This window comes from Moschus berezovskii, chromosome X, assembly GCF_049115385.1.
Source record: "Moschus berezovskii isolate FMDL1 chromosome X, NW_MosBer_1.0, whole genome shotgun sequence".
Taxonomy (NCBI): Eukaryota; Metazoa; Chordata; class Mammalia; order Artiodactyla; family Moschidae; genus Moschus; species Moschus berezovskii.
Window position 1 is genome coordinate 121671297 of NC_142488.1, and position 21310 is coordinate 121692606.

Consider the following 21310-nt stretch of genomic DNA (forward strand, 5'->3'; position numbering starts at 1 on the left):
AACTGAGTGAATGGGAGAAACTACTTGTCAACCATCTGACAAGGGGTTAGTATCCAAAATATGTAAGGAACTCTTACAACTCAATAGCAAAAAAAGAAACCCAATTAAAAAAAAAACTAAGAACTAGGATAGACATTTCTACATGGCTTTTCTATCACTCTTGTGATCTTTATTTATCTGCCTTATTTCTCTGAATTTTTCTGTTAATCTTCCTCCAATCCATTCTGGAAGTAGATGAAGTTACTAATGACATATAAAAATAAACTGTTCAAAATGTACAAATAAGAAAATATGTACTCAATAGAAAATGAGCAAAACATTTGAATTGGTGTTTCACAGAACAAGAAATCTGCAATTATGGGGAAATGCCCAATAACAGTTGTATTCAGAAAAAATGTACAGTTGAAAAACCATGAGATAGCTCTAAATGCATATTTTAATGGCAAAATTAGAAAGTCAGATAGTATTATAAGCTGGAGATGATATGGGGAATCCTATATTTTCATGTATTGCTGGCAGAAATGTGAACTGGCAAAGTTACTCTGGAGAGTAATCTGGAGGTGCTTAATGAAATTAAACACACATAAAACCTATGACCATGTTTACAGTTCTGGGGCAGATCCACTAAGGAACACGTGCAAGTTTGTTTATGGAATCATTTTTTGTGTGATAGCACTGAAGGGAACCTAGATATCTATAACAAGTGGACTCACAAATAAAGTGTGATATATGCACATGATGAGAACACTATGGACGATCAAAACTAATAGTCTAGATACATGTCTTGGTCCACTCAGGTGGCCATACATAATGAAATACCATAGACTGGGTGGCTTAAACAACAGGCATTTATTTACTCACAGTTGTGGGGTCTGGAAGTCCAATTAAGGTGACAGCGTGTTCAGTTTCTGGGGGTAAGGGCTCTTTACTGACTTGTGGATGGTGTCTTCTCTCTACATCCTCAGAGAGAGGGAGAAAGCAAGCCCTCTGGTGTCTCTTCTTATAAAGAGCACTATAATCCCATCATGAGGTTCCCACCCTCATGACCTCATCTAACTCTAATTACTTCCAAAAGGCCCCAGTCTCCACCTACCATCACACTGGCGTTTTAGGGCTTTAACATAAGAATTGGCGCTGTGAAGGACACAAACATTGAGTTCGTAAACAACAAACCTAAAGCAACATCATTAAACAAAAATTATGCTGGGTGAAAAAGTAATAAAGTGAATTTCATAGTGCAGTACAATTTATGCAAAAATATCACAAAATTCAAAGATTACACATGCATCTAAATTAATATACAGATGATGGATTGAAAGGGTGCTTATTAAGTATATTAGGGTGGATGTCTATGGGGGCAGAAGGGAAATGAAATTGGAGATGGGAAAAGAGGAAAAAAATAAAATTAATTAAAACAAAACAGAGAGACCTTGTAATGAAAACTGTCATTAACCAAGGGATATGAATGACTCAAGTTATGAATCTTCAGGTCAAAATAACCAGAAAAATATAAACTTAAGGGATATATGGCTGTGTTTCAATACTAGTTCCTATACGTGGACCAGAAAACTTCCCTGGCCTTTGAGATGTGGAATTTTTAATTCTACAGAAGAAGACCTCTGTGCCTACCTCAGGATCATATGAATGTTGTGCAAGTAGTCAAGATGATTTCTATGGAAATGAGGGGCTAGATTCTAAAATCAAGACTTAAAGTATTGTCTGAATGAGAATGAGGTCTGAAGTCGGGGCATCGTTTTATTTTCCAAAGACACTGCAATGGTGGAAGTTTGTGTGTAGGCAGGCAGGAGAGTGATCTCTGAAGAACACCATCTCAAAATTAAATTCAAGAGCATTCAGCCCCCCAAAAGATGGATAAATGGTGTGCACTGTGTATGCTACTGTCTGGCTTGTGGAGTGGGAGTGGAGGTGGGAGGAAGCAGACATGGTTGAAAACAGGTAGTTTGGGGCAGGAAGAAAGTTCTTCCAAAAGGGGAGCAGGCTGGAGGGAAAAATAGTCACAGAAAGAAAGAGTAAGAGTGGAGGTTGTGCTGATCAGAGACTTGGAGATTAGAGATTGTGTTAGATTGGGGGGAGTGTGGTTAGGAGAAAAGAGAGATTTTTCTAAATGAGAATCAAGAGGCTAACATTTAAATCTCAGTCTCTTATGCCTAGATGCCAGTCAACATGCGAGGGACCATCCTGCTGACACCAACCCAACCACCACTCCCTGGCATGTGACAATGGGATATGGTTTAAAAGCTGATGGGGACAGGGCATGCAGTCACTGTCGAAGTTGGCTTGGCTTGCCTAGCTCACTGGGTTCCATTTTGGTGGGGAAGACATAATGAGAGACTGATAACAAAATACACTGGATTGCCATGAAAGTTCCAGAATCATAATTGTGAGACGATATCCCAGTTAATCGACTTTAAGTATAAAACACATGTTTTGCCCATTATATTTTATTAACAAAATAAGAGACATATTTGTCCTGAGGGCACGACATAAAGCGGGGATTTATTTCATTTTATGGAACACTATTGAGTATCCTCCATAAGCCTAGAACTGAATTTAGAAGATTTTTAAAAATCCCATGATCCTCAATTCTCAGAGTTCATAGTCAACAAGTTTTCTCAGTTCAGCTCAGTTCAGTCACTCAGTCATGCCTGACTCTTTGCGACCCCAAGGACTGCAGCACACCTGGCTTCCCTGTCCATCACCAACTCCCGGAGCTTGCTCAAACTCATGCCCATCCAGTCGGTAATATCATCCACCCAACTCTTCCTCTGTCATCCCCTTCTCCTCCTGCCTTCAGTCTTTGCCAGCATCAGTGTCTTTTCCAATTTCCAATAGAAAACAAATTTTCTAGATTTTCAAAATTAACCTAGCATTACCATTTTGAAGTCAATCAACATATAGCTATAACTGAGCCATCCTTTTAGGGACTGGGGCCATGAACTACTGCCAGTGCAGTGTGGAAGGGCAAGAAGATACGCTGAGAATTTACTATGTGTCAGGCTACACAACTGAGCCTGTTATGTATTCTTTCAAAGGGATTCTAAAAAGGAGGTCCTCTATCAAACAGAGGAAATTGGGGGTATTTTGCCTAGAGATGAGGGATGTCTTGGCTGTCTCTAGATGTCTGAGGATTTTTCATTTGCAGAGATATAACTGTGTCTTGTAGGTCCAGAGGGAAAACACTATAGTGCCCATAGAAATAACTTTTCAAAGGGATAACATCACTTAATGGGTCAAATAAATCAAAAGTATAAAAATATTAATAGTCACAGCTTCCATTTACTGATCACTTACTAAGTACCAGGCTGTGTGCTGAGCATTTTAAATCCATTATCTTAATTTGTTCTCTAAGAAATACAATGAGCTAAGTGTTCAAACTAACTCTTCCAAAAACTGGAAAAACAAAGTTGGCTGCATTGAAAAACTTTGCTCCTATAATTTAATCAAACCAAGATGCATCTTTCCAGTACTAGTATTACTTTTTCATTAGATATGAGGGTAAAATGCTCTATTTCTTGAACTCTTGTCACTCTTCCCATTTTTTGAGGACTGAATCTCTGGCTTCCTTGATACTCCAGGTCTTGCCATCATCCTAGATGGCCTCAACAATATCTATGTGAAAGACACATTCCACACAACTCAGCCTCATACTTCTCTGATCTTTAACCTCTTATTATCTCAACTATCACCAGTCATTTGACATCAATGGACACGGCTTCACCCCCTAGGAGACTCAACTCCAATTGTGACTTAAATCTCCTAGCAATGGCTGAGTTCCATGTCACCTGCGCTTTGACCTAAAGAGACCTCCAGTGTCTCAAATCCTTCCTTTTTTGTTCATTTCCTTCCTTGTCTAGCCAGGATCTTAGGGCACATTTATTCGGCACTGACTGTGTCTTCATCTCCTTGCCTTCCAAATACCATGTCTGCACTATGTAGCCTCAGCTTTGCGTCCCTTCAAATATCTGACTTCTCTAATCCCATCATGCCCAATGTGAGAGAAAGGATAAGTACTCCAAAAATTAGTGCCTATAATAGTTTTCAACCTCAGTGTTTTGGTCTGAGGAGGCCTTACAAATAGCTGTGAAAAGAAAAGAAGTGAAAAGCAAAGGAGAAAAGGACAGATATAAGCATCTGAATGCAGAGTTCCAAAGAATAGCAAGGAGAGATAAGAAAGCCTTCCTCAGCGATCAATGCAAAGAAATAGAGGAAAACAACAGAATAGGAAAAACAAGAGACCTCTTCAAGAAAATTAGAGATTCCAAGGGAACATTTCATGCAAAGATGGGCTCGATAAAGGACAGAAATTGTATAGACCTAATAGAAGCAGCGGAGAAGGCAATGGCAAGCCACTCCAGTACTATTGCCTAGAAAATCCCATGGATGGAGGAGCCTGGTAGGCTGCAGCCCGTGGGGTCGCTAAGGGTCGGACACAACTGAGCGACTTCACTTTCACTTTTCACTTTCACACATTGGAGAAGGAAATGGCAACCCACTCCAGTGTTCTTGCCTGGAGAATCCCAGGGATGGGGGGGCCTGGTGGGCTTCCGTCTGTGGGGTCGCATAGAGTCGGACACAACTGAAGTGACTTAGTAGTAGTAGTAGTAATAGAAGCAGAAGCTATTAAGAAGAGGTGGCAAGAATACACAGAAGAACTGTACAAAAAAGATCTTCACGACCAAGATAATCACGATGGTGTGATCACTGACCTAGAGCCAGACATCTTGGAATGTGAAGTCAAGTGGGCCTTAGAAAGCATCACTACGAACAAAGCTAGTGGAGGTGATGGAATTCCAGTTGAGCTATTTCAAATCCTGAAAGATGATGCTGTGAAAGTGCTGCACTCAATATGCCAGCAAATTTGGAAAACTCAGCAGTGGCCACAGGACTGAAAAAGGTCAGTCTTCATTCCAATCCCAAAGAAAGGGAATGCCAAAGAATGCTCAGACTACCGCACAATTGCACTCATCTCACATGCTAGTAAAGTCATGCTTAAAATTCTCCAAGCCAGGCTTCAGCAATATGTGAACCGTGAACTCCCAGATGTTCAAGCTGGTTTTAGAAAAGGAAGAGAAACCAGAGATCAAATTGCCAACATCCGCTGGATCATGGAGAAAGCAAGAGAGTTCCAGAAAAACATCTATTTCTGCTTCTTTGACTATGCCAAAGCCTTTGACTGTGTGGATCACAACAAACTGAGGAAAATTCTGAAAGAGATGGGAATCCCAGACCACCTGACCTGCCTCTTGAGAAACCTGTATGCAGGTCAGGAAGCTACAGTTAGAACTGGACATGGAACAACAGACTGGTTCCAAACAGGAAAAGGAGTGCGTCAAGGTTGTATATTGTCACCTTGCTTATTTAACTTATATGCAGAGTACATCATGAGGAAGACTGGGCTGGAAGAAGCACAAGCTGGAATCAAGATTGCTGGGAGAAATATCAATAACCTCAGATATGCAGATGACACTACCCTTATGGCAGAAAGTGAAGAGGAACTAAAGAGCCTCTTGATGAAAGTGAAAGAGGAGAGTGAAAAGGTTGGCTTGAAGCTCAACATTCAGACAACTAAGATCATGGCATCTAGTCCCATCACTTCATGGGAAATAGATGGGGAAACAGTGGAAACAGTGTCAGACTTTATTTTGGGGGGTGCCAAAGTCACTGCAGATGGTGATTGCAGCCATGAAATTAAAAGACGCTTACTCCTTGGAAGGAAAGTAATGACCAACCTAGATAGCATATTAAAAAGCAGAGACATTACTCTGCCAACCAAGGTCCATCTAGTCAAGGCTATGGTTTTTCCAGTGGTCATGTATGGATGTGAGAGTTGGACTGTGAAGAAAGCTGATCACCGAAGAACTGATGCTTTTGAACTGTGGTGCTGGAGAAGACTCTTGAGAGTCCGTTGGACTGCAAGGACATCTTACCAGTCCATTCTAAAGGAGATCAATCCTGGGTGTTCATTGGAAGGACTGATGCTAAAGCTGAAGCTCCAATACTTTGGCCACCTCATGCGACAAGTTGACTCACTGGAAAAGACTCTGATGCTGGGAGGGATTAGGGGTGGGAGGAGACGGGGACGACAGAGAATGAGATGGCTGGATGGTATCACCAACTCGATGGACATCAGTTTGAGTGAACTCCGGGAGTTGGTGATAGACAGGGAGGCCTGGCGTGCTGTGATTCATGGGGTCGCAAAGAGTCGGTCACGACTGAGCGACTGAACTGAACTGAACTGAACCTGCATTTGCTACCCTTTGATAATTCTATTTGGCCATAATGTAATATCTTTCAAATATATTCCGTTCCGTCGCTCAGTCGTGTCCGACTCTTTGCGACCCCCTGGACTGTAGCCTCCCAGGCTTCTCCGTCCATGGGATTCTCCAGGCAAGAATACTGGAGTGGGTTACCGTTTCCTTCTCCAGGGGATCTTCCCGACCCAGGGAAAGAACCCGGGTCTCCCACATTGGAGGCAGACGCTTTAACCTCTGAGCCACCAGGGAAGCCCTCAAATATATTACTGGGTGTGATTTACTACAATTTGTTAAGAGTTTTTATGTATATGTTTGTGAGGGATATTGATCTATACTTCTGTTGTGATGGCTTTGACCAGTTTTAGCACACAGATGAAGTTGTAAAGTATTCACTTTATTTTTTCTGGAAATGTTTGTGTAGAACTGGTGTTATTTCTTGCTTCCATATCTGGTAGAATTTACCAGAAAATCCATTGAGGGCTAGAATTTTGTGGGAAGGTTTTTAAACTACAAACTGTTTAATATCTTTAATATATATTGGACACTTAAAGTTATCTTTTTCTATTTGAGGGGGATTTGGTAGGTTCTGTCTTTTAAAGATTTCATTTCTTCTACACTGTTAAAATTATCGGCTCAAAATTAGTTATAATATGCTTTTTATCCATTATTACTTGTAAAATCTGTAGTGGTGTCACCTCATTTCTGATATTGGCAAATTGTGTCATTTTTTCCTGGTCAGTGTGGTTAGAGGTTAGCAATTTTTATGAATCTTCTCAAAGAAATAGCTTTGGTCACATTGATTTTCCCTGATGTGTTTCTGTTTTATATTTCATTGATTTCTGATAACTTGATATAAGACTTTTCTTCTTTTCTAATATAACCTTTCATAATATAAATTTCTCTCCAACCACTGCTTTAGTTGAAACCCACAAGTTCTGATATCTTGCATTATCATGTTCATTCTGTTCAAAATATTAAAATTTTTTCTTGTAATCTCTTATTTGACCCATGAGTTATTTAGAAGTATACTGTTGAATTTTTAAATATTTGGAGATTCTTCATATATACGTATGTTATTGATTTATAATTTCAATTCTAATTTTGTCAGAGAAAAAAATTGTATAATTTTAATCTTTAAAAAAATATATTTAGGCTTGTTTTATGGGCTGGAATATGGTCTGTCATGGTAAAAGTATATTTACTTGGAAATTGATTCTGATACTTTTTGGTGGTGTATTCTATAAATGTCTCTTAGGTCAATTTTATTGATTGCATTATTCCAGTTTTCTTTAACCTTACTGACTTTCTGTCTACTTGTTCTCTCAACTACTTAGAAAGGTGTACTGAAATCTCTAACTTTATTTGTAAATATGTCTATTTTTCCTTTCAGCTCTATCAGTGTTTACATCATATATTTTTGAATCTCTGTTGTGTCTAAGATCATAATCTATTTTTGATGAATTGACTCATTTGACATTATGAAATTATTTTCTTTGGTCTGAAATCTATGTTGCAGGTATTGATATGGCCAATCTAGCTTTCTTTCGTCTATTGTTGGCATGCTTAACCTTTATTTTTTCTAAAGTTTTTAAAAGCTCTTTTCTTCTGATGTCTTCTAACTTGCATTGTTTCTAGTAAGAAGCCTACTCTCTTCCTTATATCTGTTCCTCTGTATATAACATGTACTTTCCCACAATTGGCTTCTTTTAAGATTTCTGTTTATCACCAATTTTAATTAATTAGAATATGATGTGCCTCAGTGTAGTTTTTCATGCCTTTGTGCTTGGGATATTGAGATTCTTGTATTTGTAGGTTTATATCATAATTTGGAAAATGTTCAGCCATTATTTCTTTCAATTTTATTTTTTTCTGTCCTCCCTCCTTTTGTTTCCTTCTAATGAGCATCACATGTTCAGGCTGATTAAAACTGTCCCACTACTCACTGTGTTAACTTTTAGGTTTTTTTTTCCTCTCTTTGTTTAATTTTTGATAGTTTCTAATGCTATTGTAAGGCTCACTCTGCAGGTTCCTCTTCCTGTATTTGTTGGCTTCCCTAACAGCTCAGTTGGCAAAGAATCCACCTGCAATGCAGGAGACCCTGGTTCGATTCCTTGGTTGGGAAGATCCCCTGGAGAAGGGATAGGCTACCCACTCCAGTATTCTTGGGCTTCCCTTGTGGCTCAGCTGGTAAAGAATCTGCCTGCCATGCAGGAGACCTGGGTTTGATCCCTGGGTTGGGAAGATCCCCTGGAGAAGTGAAAGGCTACCCACCCCAGTATTCTGGCCTAGAGAATTCCATGGACTGTATAGTCCATGGTCACAAAGAGTCGGACAGGACTGAGCGACTGTCACTTTCACCTTCCTCCTCTATTTATCCTTTACACACTGATGCTCCTCTAGGAGTCTTTCCTGTGCTACTTTTTCTTCTCACTCTGCACACTGATCCACTTTCAGGGCTTCAGTTACCATTTCTATTTTGATCACTGCTAAAATTTCATCTTTAGTCCAGACCATTCAGTATTTCAGTGTTTCTGACTGCCTATTTGACATTTTCCTTAGCTTGACTCAAAGATACCTCAACTTATACAGAAATTATTGTCTCCTTCCTGTATGCTTTATTAGCAACACAGAACAACTGGTTACCAACACCAGAAATATGGGTCATATCAAAGACCCCCCTATTGTCCGACCCCACTATCTATTTGATGATGACATTTTGTCAGTTTCATCCTTTTACTTGTCTCAGGTTGTTCTGTTTTGCTCTATTAAAACTATATTGGCTCAAGTTCCAGGTCATCCTCATCTATGTAATTGCTGCTGCTGCTGCTAATCGCTTCAGTCGTGTCTGACTCTGTGCGACCCCATAGATAGCAGCCCACCAGGCCCCCCCATCCCTCAGATTCTCCAGGCAAGAACACTGGAGTGGGTTGCCATTTCCTTCTCCAATGCATGAAAGTGAAAAGTGAAAATGAAGTCGGTCAGTTGTGTCCGACCCTCAGCGACCCCATGGACTGCAGCCTTCCAGGCTCCTCTGTCCATGGGATTTTCCAGGCAAGAGTACTGGAGTGGGGTGCCATTGCCTTCTCTGTATGTAATTGCAAATCTTTCTTTATAAGGCTCTTCCAATCTTTCTTGCACTATGCCTACTACAGAATGGTTTTCTATTATGCAAATTATTATCTAAGTTCCTATGGACAACAAAACAATGTCTGAATTTCTTTATATAGGATACAAAAACTCCCGTGATCACTTGCCTCCTTCACTAACATAAGTTTTAATAGGTCTTCTGTGTAAGTAATCCATGATGACTATTTGCAGTTCCTTGAAGAAGCTATGTTGTTTCATACCTTCATGTCTTTGCTTAGGTTGTTTCCTCCTCCTAAACTATCCTTTTTACATTTCTGTATGGCAAGCTCTTATTTATCGTTTCAGACACAGCTCAAGAGTTCATTTTTCTGTGAAACATGTGCTGAACTACGCAGGCTAATAACTTCTTTTTTGAGTCACTAAATTACTTGGTATCTCTTTTATATCATTTCTTACATTCTATTGCAAATATTTGTTCATGTCAGTATTCCTTACTATACCTTGAGCTTCTTTAAGGCTTAAATCTTGTTGCATTTCTGTATATGTAGGTTTCTAGCACAATGCTTAACATATGAAAAGAGCTCAATAAATGTTCATCAATTGTATAGAGTTATTTTTTCATGGATATAAAATTGGTGAGAGGTGTGGCAGGATTTGAATCCAGACTTCTGTGAATTCAAATCCTTGTTGTATCCACTACTTGATCTTATATTCCAGTTAAATATCCCCATTAATTGAATTTTACTTCCTGAAGTTTCTTCTATATGGAAACTGGTCTTATTTGAATATTTTGATCTCTTTCTTTCTCTCTTTCATTAAAGTCCACTTTTTCTATATGCATTTTAAAATATAAGACTGTTAAGTCTGGAAATCTATAGAAGGTATAAAAGTTTGTATTTTCCAAAAATAGCTACAATAATATATCATACTCCACATGCTGTTGTGCAACATCACTTTCCCATGAAGAAATACAGTCCACTTCTCCATTTCTTTGAGTCTTCAGGGAATCTGTGACTGTTTTGGTCAGCAAAGCAAAATGAGATGCTGTTGTGACCATTCTTGAAATATCTCTTAACAGGTTGGGCGGTTTCCACATCCTACCTCTTGAAAGTCTGCCAACATGTGACAATCTTGAGGCTACCAATGTTATGAGGAGTTCAGGTCATGTGGCGAGGTGGAGGATGAGGTGTCATGTTGAGAGAGGCCAAGGTGTCAGACCTTGCGATGCCAGACATTTAGGTACAGAAGTTATACTGAAAGTGAAGTATCCAGCCCTAGCTTTTCAGCAGACTCCATATGAATCAGAGACAAATCACCAGCCAAGACCGTCCCAAATTCCTGATCCATAAAATTGTGAATAAGATAAAAGTGTTACTTTAGATCACTACATTTGAAGTGATTTGTTACACAGCAATAGAAAACCAAAACGGAGGAAAGGGGAATATCTATCATCATGGAAAGCTCAAAGTAAAACCTTTTTCCCTAAGCCCCAAAATACCAAGAGGAGGCAGTCAAACTTGAGGCTAGAAAGAAAGATAAGAACAAATAGGAGGCCTTCTTAATACCTTTAGCAAGAAACATAAATAGTATTTAGAGCTTGGTACCCCTTGAAGTGGTGGAGACAAACTATAAACAACTTCCAAACAGGCAGGAAATAAAGGAATAATTTTCTATAGTATAGATGACAAGGATCAAGGAAAGGTACTGCTCAGTTGGTGAAGAATTCACCTGCAGTGCAGGAGATCTGGGTTCTATCCCTGAGTCAGGAAGATCCCCTGGAGGAGGAAATGGCAACCCACTCCAGTATTCTTGCCTGGTAAATTCCATGGGCAGAGGATCCTGGTGGGCTACAGTCCATGAGGTCGCAAGAATTGGGCACGACTTAAGGACTAAACCACCACCACCCCTTGAAGTGGTGGAGGCAAACTATAAACAACTTCCAAATAGGCAGGAATTATAGGATTCATTTTCAAAAGTATAGATGTCAAGGATCAAGGAAAGGTAGCAGCTATTTTAGACTGTGGAAAGAGTATTCCCCAAAGTCATGATAGGTTGAAAATAATGAGTTAAATATAAAAGCATTTATTAAGCATTAATTAATTGATGCAATCAAATCCAACCTGCATATGTATAAAAATAAACAATTAGCACAACTTATAAGATAATACTTTAGGTTCCATTAACTGCTCAGAGAGCTAATAACTTCTTAAACCACATTATTAAAAGTGGAAATTTCCAAATGAAGGTGTCTGACTGCTTCTTCTTTTTTTTTTTTTTTAACTCAGAAAACACCATTGTCCTCAGTTCTGTAAGCAATCAGGATTATGAGAGGACTCAAAGCCATATAACCTAAAGAAACTGTTTACCTTTTAGGTCCCTGTCAAGGTGGCGCAGGTGGTGAAGAACACCCCCCTGCCAATGCAGAGATGTAAGAGATGCGGGTTCGATCCCTGGGTTGGGAAGATCCCCTGGAGAAGCAAATGGCAACCTACTCCAGTATTCTTGCCTGGAGAATCCCATGGACAGAGGAGCCTGGCGGGCTACAGTCCATAGGGTTGCAAACATGACTGAAGCAACTTAGCACACACACAATCTGGAGAGTCTCTGAATCTAGATTTGGATGCATTCTTGAAATTCTAAAGATCTCAAACAATTCCGCAATAACCTCGTCCAGCCTGGATCCATTATAATGGTGTTCTTTAAATCCTACTGCATAGTACTCTAACAAGATCTAGAAAGGCAGGAGTCCAGAGGGAAAATTGCTTCTGGGATTTCTCATGGTAAGATCTGATTAAGGCAGGCTTTCCCATAAAACCTCCGAGGTAGACTGGGCTAGGTCTTGTTCGGATGACCCTGCTAGTTCACAAACGGGAAGGATTTCCAATTTCCCACTTAGAAAAAGCCAGCCGGCCTGAGGTCAAGGTCAGTTGGACATGACTTCACCAGAGTTTCGTCCCTGTGTGCTTTGCTTTGTGATGTATGATTCATCATAATTAAATTTTGAGCTAGATTAACTATAATTCCTGCACTTATTAGGCAATCAGGGTTGAAAGCCCTTGTAAAAGAGGATGAGCTGCTCATTCTGATAATACAATTAACTACCCAACAGAACTAATATTTTATTTTAGGGAAGAGTAATTTTTGATTAAGGATGCATTTTATTCCCCAAATCCCTGCAGCAGTGGGCCACGTTGTCAGTGAGAAAATGTGTAAAATTAGAAACTGCAGCATGCTTGCAGGTAGATTGGTATGACCTCTCCAGATCTGCTTTGGAGCCCCTTCCCAGACTCTGTTCCCTTGGGCACATATGTACCTCAGGATTCTCCACAGAAATATATTCTTAGCAAGATGTATGTGAAGAAAGGACTGTTTGGGAGGGATCAAGAAATGCTTCCTCTTGAAAGAGGAGGTATTTAGGAAGAGCATTGACTCAAGTCTTGCGTAAGAATTGTGGCACATACTTTGAGGTCAAGGAAATCAGTAAAAAGGTTATTTTATTAATCCAGATGAGGGATCAGCAGTTGGAATGGAGAGAAGATTTAGTCAGCCAGCATTAAAGAAGCAGAAACTTCAGGGATTGTTGATTGATTGGATGTTTCGGGGACAGGGAGTGGGGAGGGTCAAGGAAAATTTCCAGGTGCTTAGTTTGGGTGATACAACATATGGTGGTAGATTAGGTAGTAAAGTGTGTTCTGGGTGGGAGGATTGTTTCCTTTGAAATGGTGGAAGAAATTGTGAGCTGGAGTTAACTGTGGCACATCAAGGTAGAGATGTCTCACAGGCAGCAGGATGTGTGGATCTAAGATTCAGGATAAAGAAGTAGATTTAGAAGTCATTGACATAGTAGTTGAATCCATAGATGTGGACTGAGAATGTTGTAGTTGTTGTTCAGTTGCTAAGTCGTGTTTGACTCTTTGTGACCGCATGGACTGTAGCCTGCCAGACTCCTCTGTCCATGGAATTTCCCAGGTGAGAACACTGGAGTGGGTTGCCATTTGATTCTCCAGGGGATCTTCCCAACCCAGGGATCGAACCCATGTCTCCTGCATTGTCAGGTGGATTCTTTACCACTGAGCCACCAGGGAAGTCCAGACCAGGAATAGGGTATTTAAATTATACTATGAGAGGATGCTTATTTAACTTATATGCAGAGTACATCATGAGGAACGCTGGGCTGGAAGAAGCACAGGCTGGAATCAAGATTGCCGGGAGAAATATCAATAACCTCAGATATGCAGATGACACCACTCTTATGGCAGAAAGTGAAGACAAACTCAAAAGCCTCTTGATGAAAGTGAAAGAGGAGAGTGAAAAAGTTGGCTTGAAGCTCAACATTCAGAAAACAAAGATCATGGCATCTAGTCCCATCATTTCATGGCAAATAGATGGAAAAACAGTGGAAGCAGTGTCAGATTTATTTTTTTGGGCTCCAAAATCACTGCAGATGCTGATTGCAGCCATGAAATTAAAAGATGCTTACTCCTTGGAAGGAAAGTTATGACCAACCTAGATAGCATAATAAAAAGCAGAGACATTACTTTGTCAACCAAGGTCCGTCTAGTCAAGGCTGTGGTTTCTCCCGTGGTCATGTATGGATGTGAGAGTTGGACTGTGAAGAAAGCTGATTGCCGAAGAATTGATAATTTGAACTGTGGTGCTGGAGAAGACGCTTGAGAGTCCCTTGGACTGCAAGGAGATCCAACCAGTCCATTCTAAAGGAGATCAATCCTGGGTGTTCATTGGAAGGACTGATGCTAAAACTGAAACATTCTATACTTTGGCCACCTCATGCGATGAGTTGACTCACTGGAAAAGACTCTGATGCTGGGAGGGATTGGGGGCAGGAGGAGAAGGGGATGACAGAGAATGAGATGGCTGGATGGCATTACCAGCTCGATGAAGATGAGTTTGAGTGAACTCTGGGAGTTGGTGATGGACAAGGAGGCCTGGCGCACTGTGATTCATGGGGTCGCAAAGAGTTGGTCATGACTGAGCGACTGAGGACGCGAGAGACGCCAGCCCCAGCGGCGCAGACGCGACGCGAGAGATGCCGAGTAGCCATCATGGTCAACAAAAGAGTCCAAAAGGCAGTACTTGGATGCAATCTAAAAAACGACAGAATGATTTCTGTTCGTTTCCAAGGCAAACCATTCAATATTACAGTAATCCAGGCCTATGCCCCTACCAGTAATGCTGAAGAAGCCGAAGTTAATCGGTTCTATGAAGACCTACAAGACCTTTTAGAACTAACACCCAAAAACGATGTCCTTTTCATTATAGGGGACTGGAATGCAAAAGTAGGAAGTCAAGAAACACCAGGAGTAACAGGCAAATTTGGCCTTGGAGCACGAAATGAAGCAGGGCAAAGGCTAATAGAGTTTTGTCAAGAGAACACACTGGTCATAGCAAACACCCACTTCCAACAACACAAGAGACGACTCTACACATGGACATCACCAGATGGTCAACACCGAAATCAGATTGATTATATTCTTTGCAACCAAAGATGGAGAAGCTGTATACAGTTAGCGAAAACAAGACCAGGAGCTGACTGTGGCTCAGATCATGAACTCCTTATTGCCAAATTCAGACTTAAATTGAAGAGAGTAGGGAAAACCACTAGACCATTCAGATATGACCTCAGTCAAATCCCTTGTGATTATACAGTGGAAGTGAGAAATAGATTTAAGGGACTAGATCTGATTGATAGGGTGCCTGATGAACTCTGGATGGAGGTTCGTGACACTGTACAGGAGACAGGGACCAAGACCATCCCCATGGAAAAGAAATTCAAAAGAGCGAAATGGCTGTCTGAGGAGGCCTTACAAATAGCTGTGAAAAGAAGAGAAGCGAAAAGCAAAGGAGAAAAGGAAAGATATAGGCATCTGAATGCAGAGTTCCAAAGAATAGCAAGGAGAGATAAGAAAGACTTCCTCAGTGATCAATGCAAAGAAATAGAGGAAAACAACAGAATAGGAAGAACAAGAGACCTCTTCAAGAAAATTAGAGATTGCAAGGGAACATTTCATGCAAAGATGGGCTCGATAAAGGACAGAAATGGTATGGACCTAACAGAAGCAGAAGATATTAAGAAGAGGTGGCAAGAATACACAGAAGAACTGTACAAAAAAGATCTTCACGACCAGGATAGTCACGATAACGTGATCACTGACCTAGAGCCAGACATCTTGGAATGTGAAGTCAAGTGGGCCTTAGAAAGCATCACTACGAACAAAGCTAGTGGAGGTGATGGAATTCCAGTTGAGCTATTTCAAGTCTTGAAAGATGATGCTGTGAAAGTGCTGCACTCAATATGCCAGCAGATTTGGAAAACTCAGCAGTGGCCACAGGACTGGAAGAGGTCAGTCTTCATTCCAATCCCAAAGAAAGGCAATGCCAAAGAATGCTCAAACTACCACACAATTTCACTCATCTCACACGCTAGTAAAGTCATGCTCAAAATTCTCCAAGCCAGGCTTCAGCAATATGTGAACCGTGAACTCCCAGATGTTCAAGCAGGTTTTAGAAAAGGCAGAGGCACCAGAGATCAAATTGCCAACATCTGCTGGATCATGGAGAAAGCAAGAGAGTTCCAGAAAAACATCTATTTCTGCTTCATTGACTATGCCAAAGCCTTTGACTGTGTGGATCACAACAAACTGTGGAGCATTCTGAAAGAGATGGGAATCCCAGACCACCTGACCTGCCTCTTGAGAAACCTGTATGCAGGTCAGGAAGCAACAGTCAGTACTGTACATGGAACAACAGACTGGTTCCAAATAGGAAAAGGTGTATGTCAAGGTTGTATATTGTCACCTTGCTTATTTAACTTATATGCAGAGTACATCATGAGGAACGCTGGGCTGGAAGAAGCACAAGCTGGAATCAAGATTGCTGGGAGAAATATCAATAACCTCAGATATGCAGATGACACTACCCTTATGGCAGAAAGTGAAGAGGAACTCAAAAGCCTCTTGATGAAAGTGAAAGAGAAGAGTGAAAAGGTTGGCTTGAAGCTCAACATTCAGAAAACAAAGATCATGCCATCTGGTCCCATCACTTCATGGGAAATAGATGGAAAAACAGTGGAAACAGTGTCAGACTTTATTTTTTGGGGCTCCAAAATCACTGCAGATGCTGATTGCAGCCATGAAATTAAAAGACGCTTGCTACTTGGAAGAAAAGTTATGACCAACCTTGCTAGTATATTAAAAAGCAGAGACATTACTTTGCCAACCAAGGTCCGTCTAACCAAGGCAATGGTTTTTCCCGTGGTCATGTATGGATGTGAGAGTTGGACTGTGAAGAAAGCTGATCGCCGAAGAATCGATGCTTTTGAACTGTGGTGTTGGAGAAGACTCTTGAGAGTCCCTTATACTGCAAGGAGATCCAACCAGTCCATCCTAAAGGAGATCAATCCTGGGTGTTCATTGGAGGGACTGATGCTAAAGCTGAAACTGCAATACTTTGGCCACCTCATGCAACGAGTTGACTCACTGGAAAAGACTCTGATGCTGGGAAAGGTTGGGGGCGGGAGGAGAAGGGGACGACAGAGAATGAGATGGCTGGACGGCATCACCGACTCTGTGGACATGAATTTGGGTGAACTCCGGGAGTTGTTGATGGATAGGGAGGCCTGGCGTGCTGTGATTCATGGGGTCACGGAGAGTCGGACACGACTGAGCGACTGAACTGAACTGAACTGAACTGAGCGACTGAACTGACTGACTGACTGATTGATGAGAGGATGACCAAGGATTTAACTCTAGTGAAGATTAATTCTATAAAGAGATGAACCAGGGAGGAACCAGGAAGGAGACTGAGCAGAAACAGATATCAGTGACTTTAACTATGGAGAACTTAGGACCACTGAGGCAAAGGGCAGGGAGAGCACCTTGAAAAATGCATCAGCTTTCTCAACAAGCAGAACTTGTGGGAGAGGGACTGAGGAAAATGCTACAAGTTTAGAATTTAGCACAAACAAAGGCACAGAAGATAAACTGGGGAAGGTGTCAAGACAAGCATTTCCCTTTTGAACTAAATTTCCCTTTTTCCCTGAAAGCAGTTTGCCATTATTACCCACCCTGACAAGGAGCCTCAGTGTGACGTCTCCCCTTCTGGAGTCCAGGCAGGCATTATTATTTTTTTTTTCTTGTCATCTGGCTCCCAGAGAGCAACATCTATCTTTTGCTGTCTTCCCCAAATCCTTCACTGCTGCTGGTCTCTGAGAAGGACAGAAGATGAGATAATCAAAGTCTACCAGATCTGGCCCAAACAGACCTTCCCATTATATCTTTCTTTTGTCCAATTCCAGCTCCATTGAAATACAGTTATCCACTGATTTACATGTAACCCATTTGGCTTCTCGGAGAAGGCAATGGCAAGCCACTCCAGTACTATTGCCTAGAAAATCCCATGGATGGAGGAGCCTGGTAGGCTGCAGTCCGTGGGGTCGCTAAGGGTCGGACACGACTGAACGACTTCACTTTCCCTTTCACACATTGGAGAAGGAAATGGCAACCCACTCCAGTGTTCTTGCCTGGAGAATCCCAGGGACAGGGGAGCCTGGTGGGCTTCCGTCTATGGGGTCACACAGAGTCGAACACGACTGAAGTGACTTAGCATAGCATTAGCATCTGGCTTCTGAGTTAACTTAACCCATTCCAGTCCATTTTAGTTCGCTGATTCCTAAAATGTCAACGTTCACTCTTGCCATCTCCTGCTTGACCACTTCCAATTTGCCTTGATTCGTGGACCTAACATTCCAGTTTCCTATGCAATATTGCTCTTTACAACATCGGACCTTGCTTCCATCACCAGTCACATCCACAACTGGATGTTGTTTTTGCTTTGGCGCTGTCTCTTCATTCTTTCTGAAGTTATTTCTCCACTGATCTCCAGCAGCATATTCGGCACCTACCGACTTGGGGAGTTCATCTTTCAGTGTCCTATCTTTTTGCCTTGTATTGTTCATGGGGTTCTCAAGGCAAGAATACTAAAATGGCTTGCCATTCCTTTCTCCAGTGGACCAAATTTTGTCAGAACTCTCCACAATGACCTGTCATCTTGGCTGGCCCTACACAGCATGGCTCATAGTTTCATTGAGTTAGACAAGGCTGTGGTCCATGTGATCAGATTGGTTAGTTTTCTATGATTGTGGTTTTCAGTCTGTCTGCCCTCTTGATGGAGAAGGATAAGAAGCTTATGGAAACTTCCTGATGGGATAGACTGACTGAGAGGGAAACTGGATCTTGTTCTGATGGGAGGGGCCATGCTCAGTAAATCTTTAATCCAATTTTCTGTTGATGGGTGGAGCTATGTTCCCTTCCTGCTATTTACCTGAGGCCAAACTATGGTGGAGGTAATGAAGATAATGGTGAACTCCTTCAGAAGATCCCATGCATGTACTGTTACACTCAGTGGCCCCAACCCTGCAGCAGGCCACCACTGACCCACGCCTCTGCTGGAGACTCCTGGACACTCACAGGCAAGTCTGGGTCAGTCTCCTGTGGGGTCACTGCTCCTTTCTCCTGGGTCGTGGTGCACAAGGTTCTGTTGTGCCCTCCAAGAGTCTATTTCCCAGTCCTGTGTATGTTCTGGCAGCTCTATGGTGGGGTTAATGGCAACCTCCCCCAAGAGGGCTTATGCCATACCCAGGTCTGCTGCACCCAGAGCTCCTGCCCCTGTGGCAGTCCACTGTTGAATGGTACCTCCTCAGGAGACACTTAAACATAGTTCTGGCTCAGTCTCTGTGGGGTCCCTGGGTCCTGGTGCACTAAAGGTTTGCTTGAGCCCTCGAATGGGTGAATTTAACTAAAATGACCAATATATCTACTACTGTGGGCTAGAATCCCTTAGAAGAAATGGAGTAGCCATTATAGTCAACAAAAGAGTCTGAAATGCAGTACTTGGATGCAATCTCAAAAACGACAGAATGAACTGTTTATTTCTAAGACAAACCATTCAATATCACAGTAATCCAAGTCTGTGCCCTGACCAGTAATGCTGAAAAAGTTGAATTTGAATAGCTCCATGAAGACTTAACAAGACTTTCTAGAACTAACACCCAAAAAAGATGTCCTTTTTTATTATAGGGGACTGGAATGCAAAAGTAGGAAGTCAAGAAACACCCGGAGTAACAAGCAAATTTGGCCTTGGAGTACGGAATGAAGCAGGGCAAAGGCTAACAGAGTTTTGCCAAGAGAACACACTGGTCATAGCAAACACCCTCTTCCAACAACAAAAGAGAAGACTCTACACATAGACATCACCAGATTGTCAACACCAAAATCAGATTGAATATATTCTTTGCAGCCAAAGATGGAGAAGCTCTATACAGTCAGCAAAAACAAGACTGGGAGCTGACTGTGGTTCAGATCATGAACTCCTCATTGCAAAATTCAGACTTAAATTGAATAAAGTAGGGAAAACCACTAGACCATTCAGATATGATCTAAATCAAATCCCTTATGATTATACAATGGAAGTGAGAAATAGATCTAAGGAACTAGATCTGATAGACAGAGTGCCTGATGAACTATGGACACAGGTTCGTGACATTGTACAGGAGACAGGGATCAAGATCACCCCCAAGAAAAAGAAATGCAATAAAGCAAAATGGCTCTCTGAGGAGGCCTTACAAATAGCTGTGAAAAGAAGAGAAGTGAAAAGCAAAGGAGAAAAGGAAAGATACACCCATTTGAATGCAGAGTTCCAAAGAATAGCAAGGAGAGATAAGAAACCCTTCCTCAGTGATCAATGCAAAGAAATAGAGGAAAACAATAGAATGGGAAAGATTAGAGATCTCTTCAAGAAAATTGGGCTTCCCTGGTGGCTCAGAGGGTAAACATCTGCCTGTGATGCGGAAGACCCAGGTTAGATCCCTGGGTTGGGAAGATCCCCTGGAGAAGGCAATGGCAACCCACCCCAGTATTCTTGCCTGGAGAATCCCATGGACAGAGGAGCCTGGTGGGCTACAGTCCATGGGGTCGCAAAGAGTCGGACATGACTGAGTGACTACACTACTACTCAAGAAAATTAGAGATACCATGGGAACATTTCATGCAAAGATGGGCTCAATAAAAGACAGAAATGGTATGGACCAAACAGAAGCAGAAGATATTAAGAAAAGGAGGCAAGAATACACAGAAGAACTGTACAAAAAAGATCTTCTCGACATAGATAATCACGATGATGTGATTATCCACCTAGAGCCAGACATCCTGGAATGTGAAGTCAAGTGGGCCTTAGGAAGCATCACTATGAACAAAGCTAGTGAAGGTGATGGAATTCCAGTTGAGTTATTTCAAATCCTAAAAGATGATGCTGTGAAAGTGCTACACTCAATATGCCAGCAAATCTGGAAAACTCAGCAGTGGCCATAGAACTGGAAAAGGTCAGTTTTCATTCCAATCCCAAAGTAAGGTAATGCCAAAGAATGTTCAAACTACCACACAATTGCACTTATCTCACATGCTAGTAAAGTAATGCTCAAAATTCTCCAAGCCAGGCTTCAACAATATGTGAACTGTGAAATTCCAGATGTTCAAGCTGGATTTAGAAAAGGCAGAGGAACTAGAGATCAAATTGCCAATATCTGCTGGATCATTGAAAGAGCAAGAGAGTTCCAGAAAAACATCTATTTCTGCTTTATTGACTATGCCAAAGCCTTTGACTGTGTGGATCACAATAAACTGTGGAACATTCTGAAAGAGATGGGAATACCAGACCACCTGACCTGCCTCTTGAGAAATCTGTATGCAGGTTAGGAAGCAACAGTTAGAACTGGACATGGAACAATGGACTGGTTCCAAATAGGAAAAGGAGTACGTCAAGACTGTATATTGTCACCCTGCTTATTTAACTTAGATGCATGGTACATCATGAGGAACGCTGGGCTGGAAGAAGCACAAGCTAGAATCAAGATTGCTGGCAGAAATATCAATAAC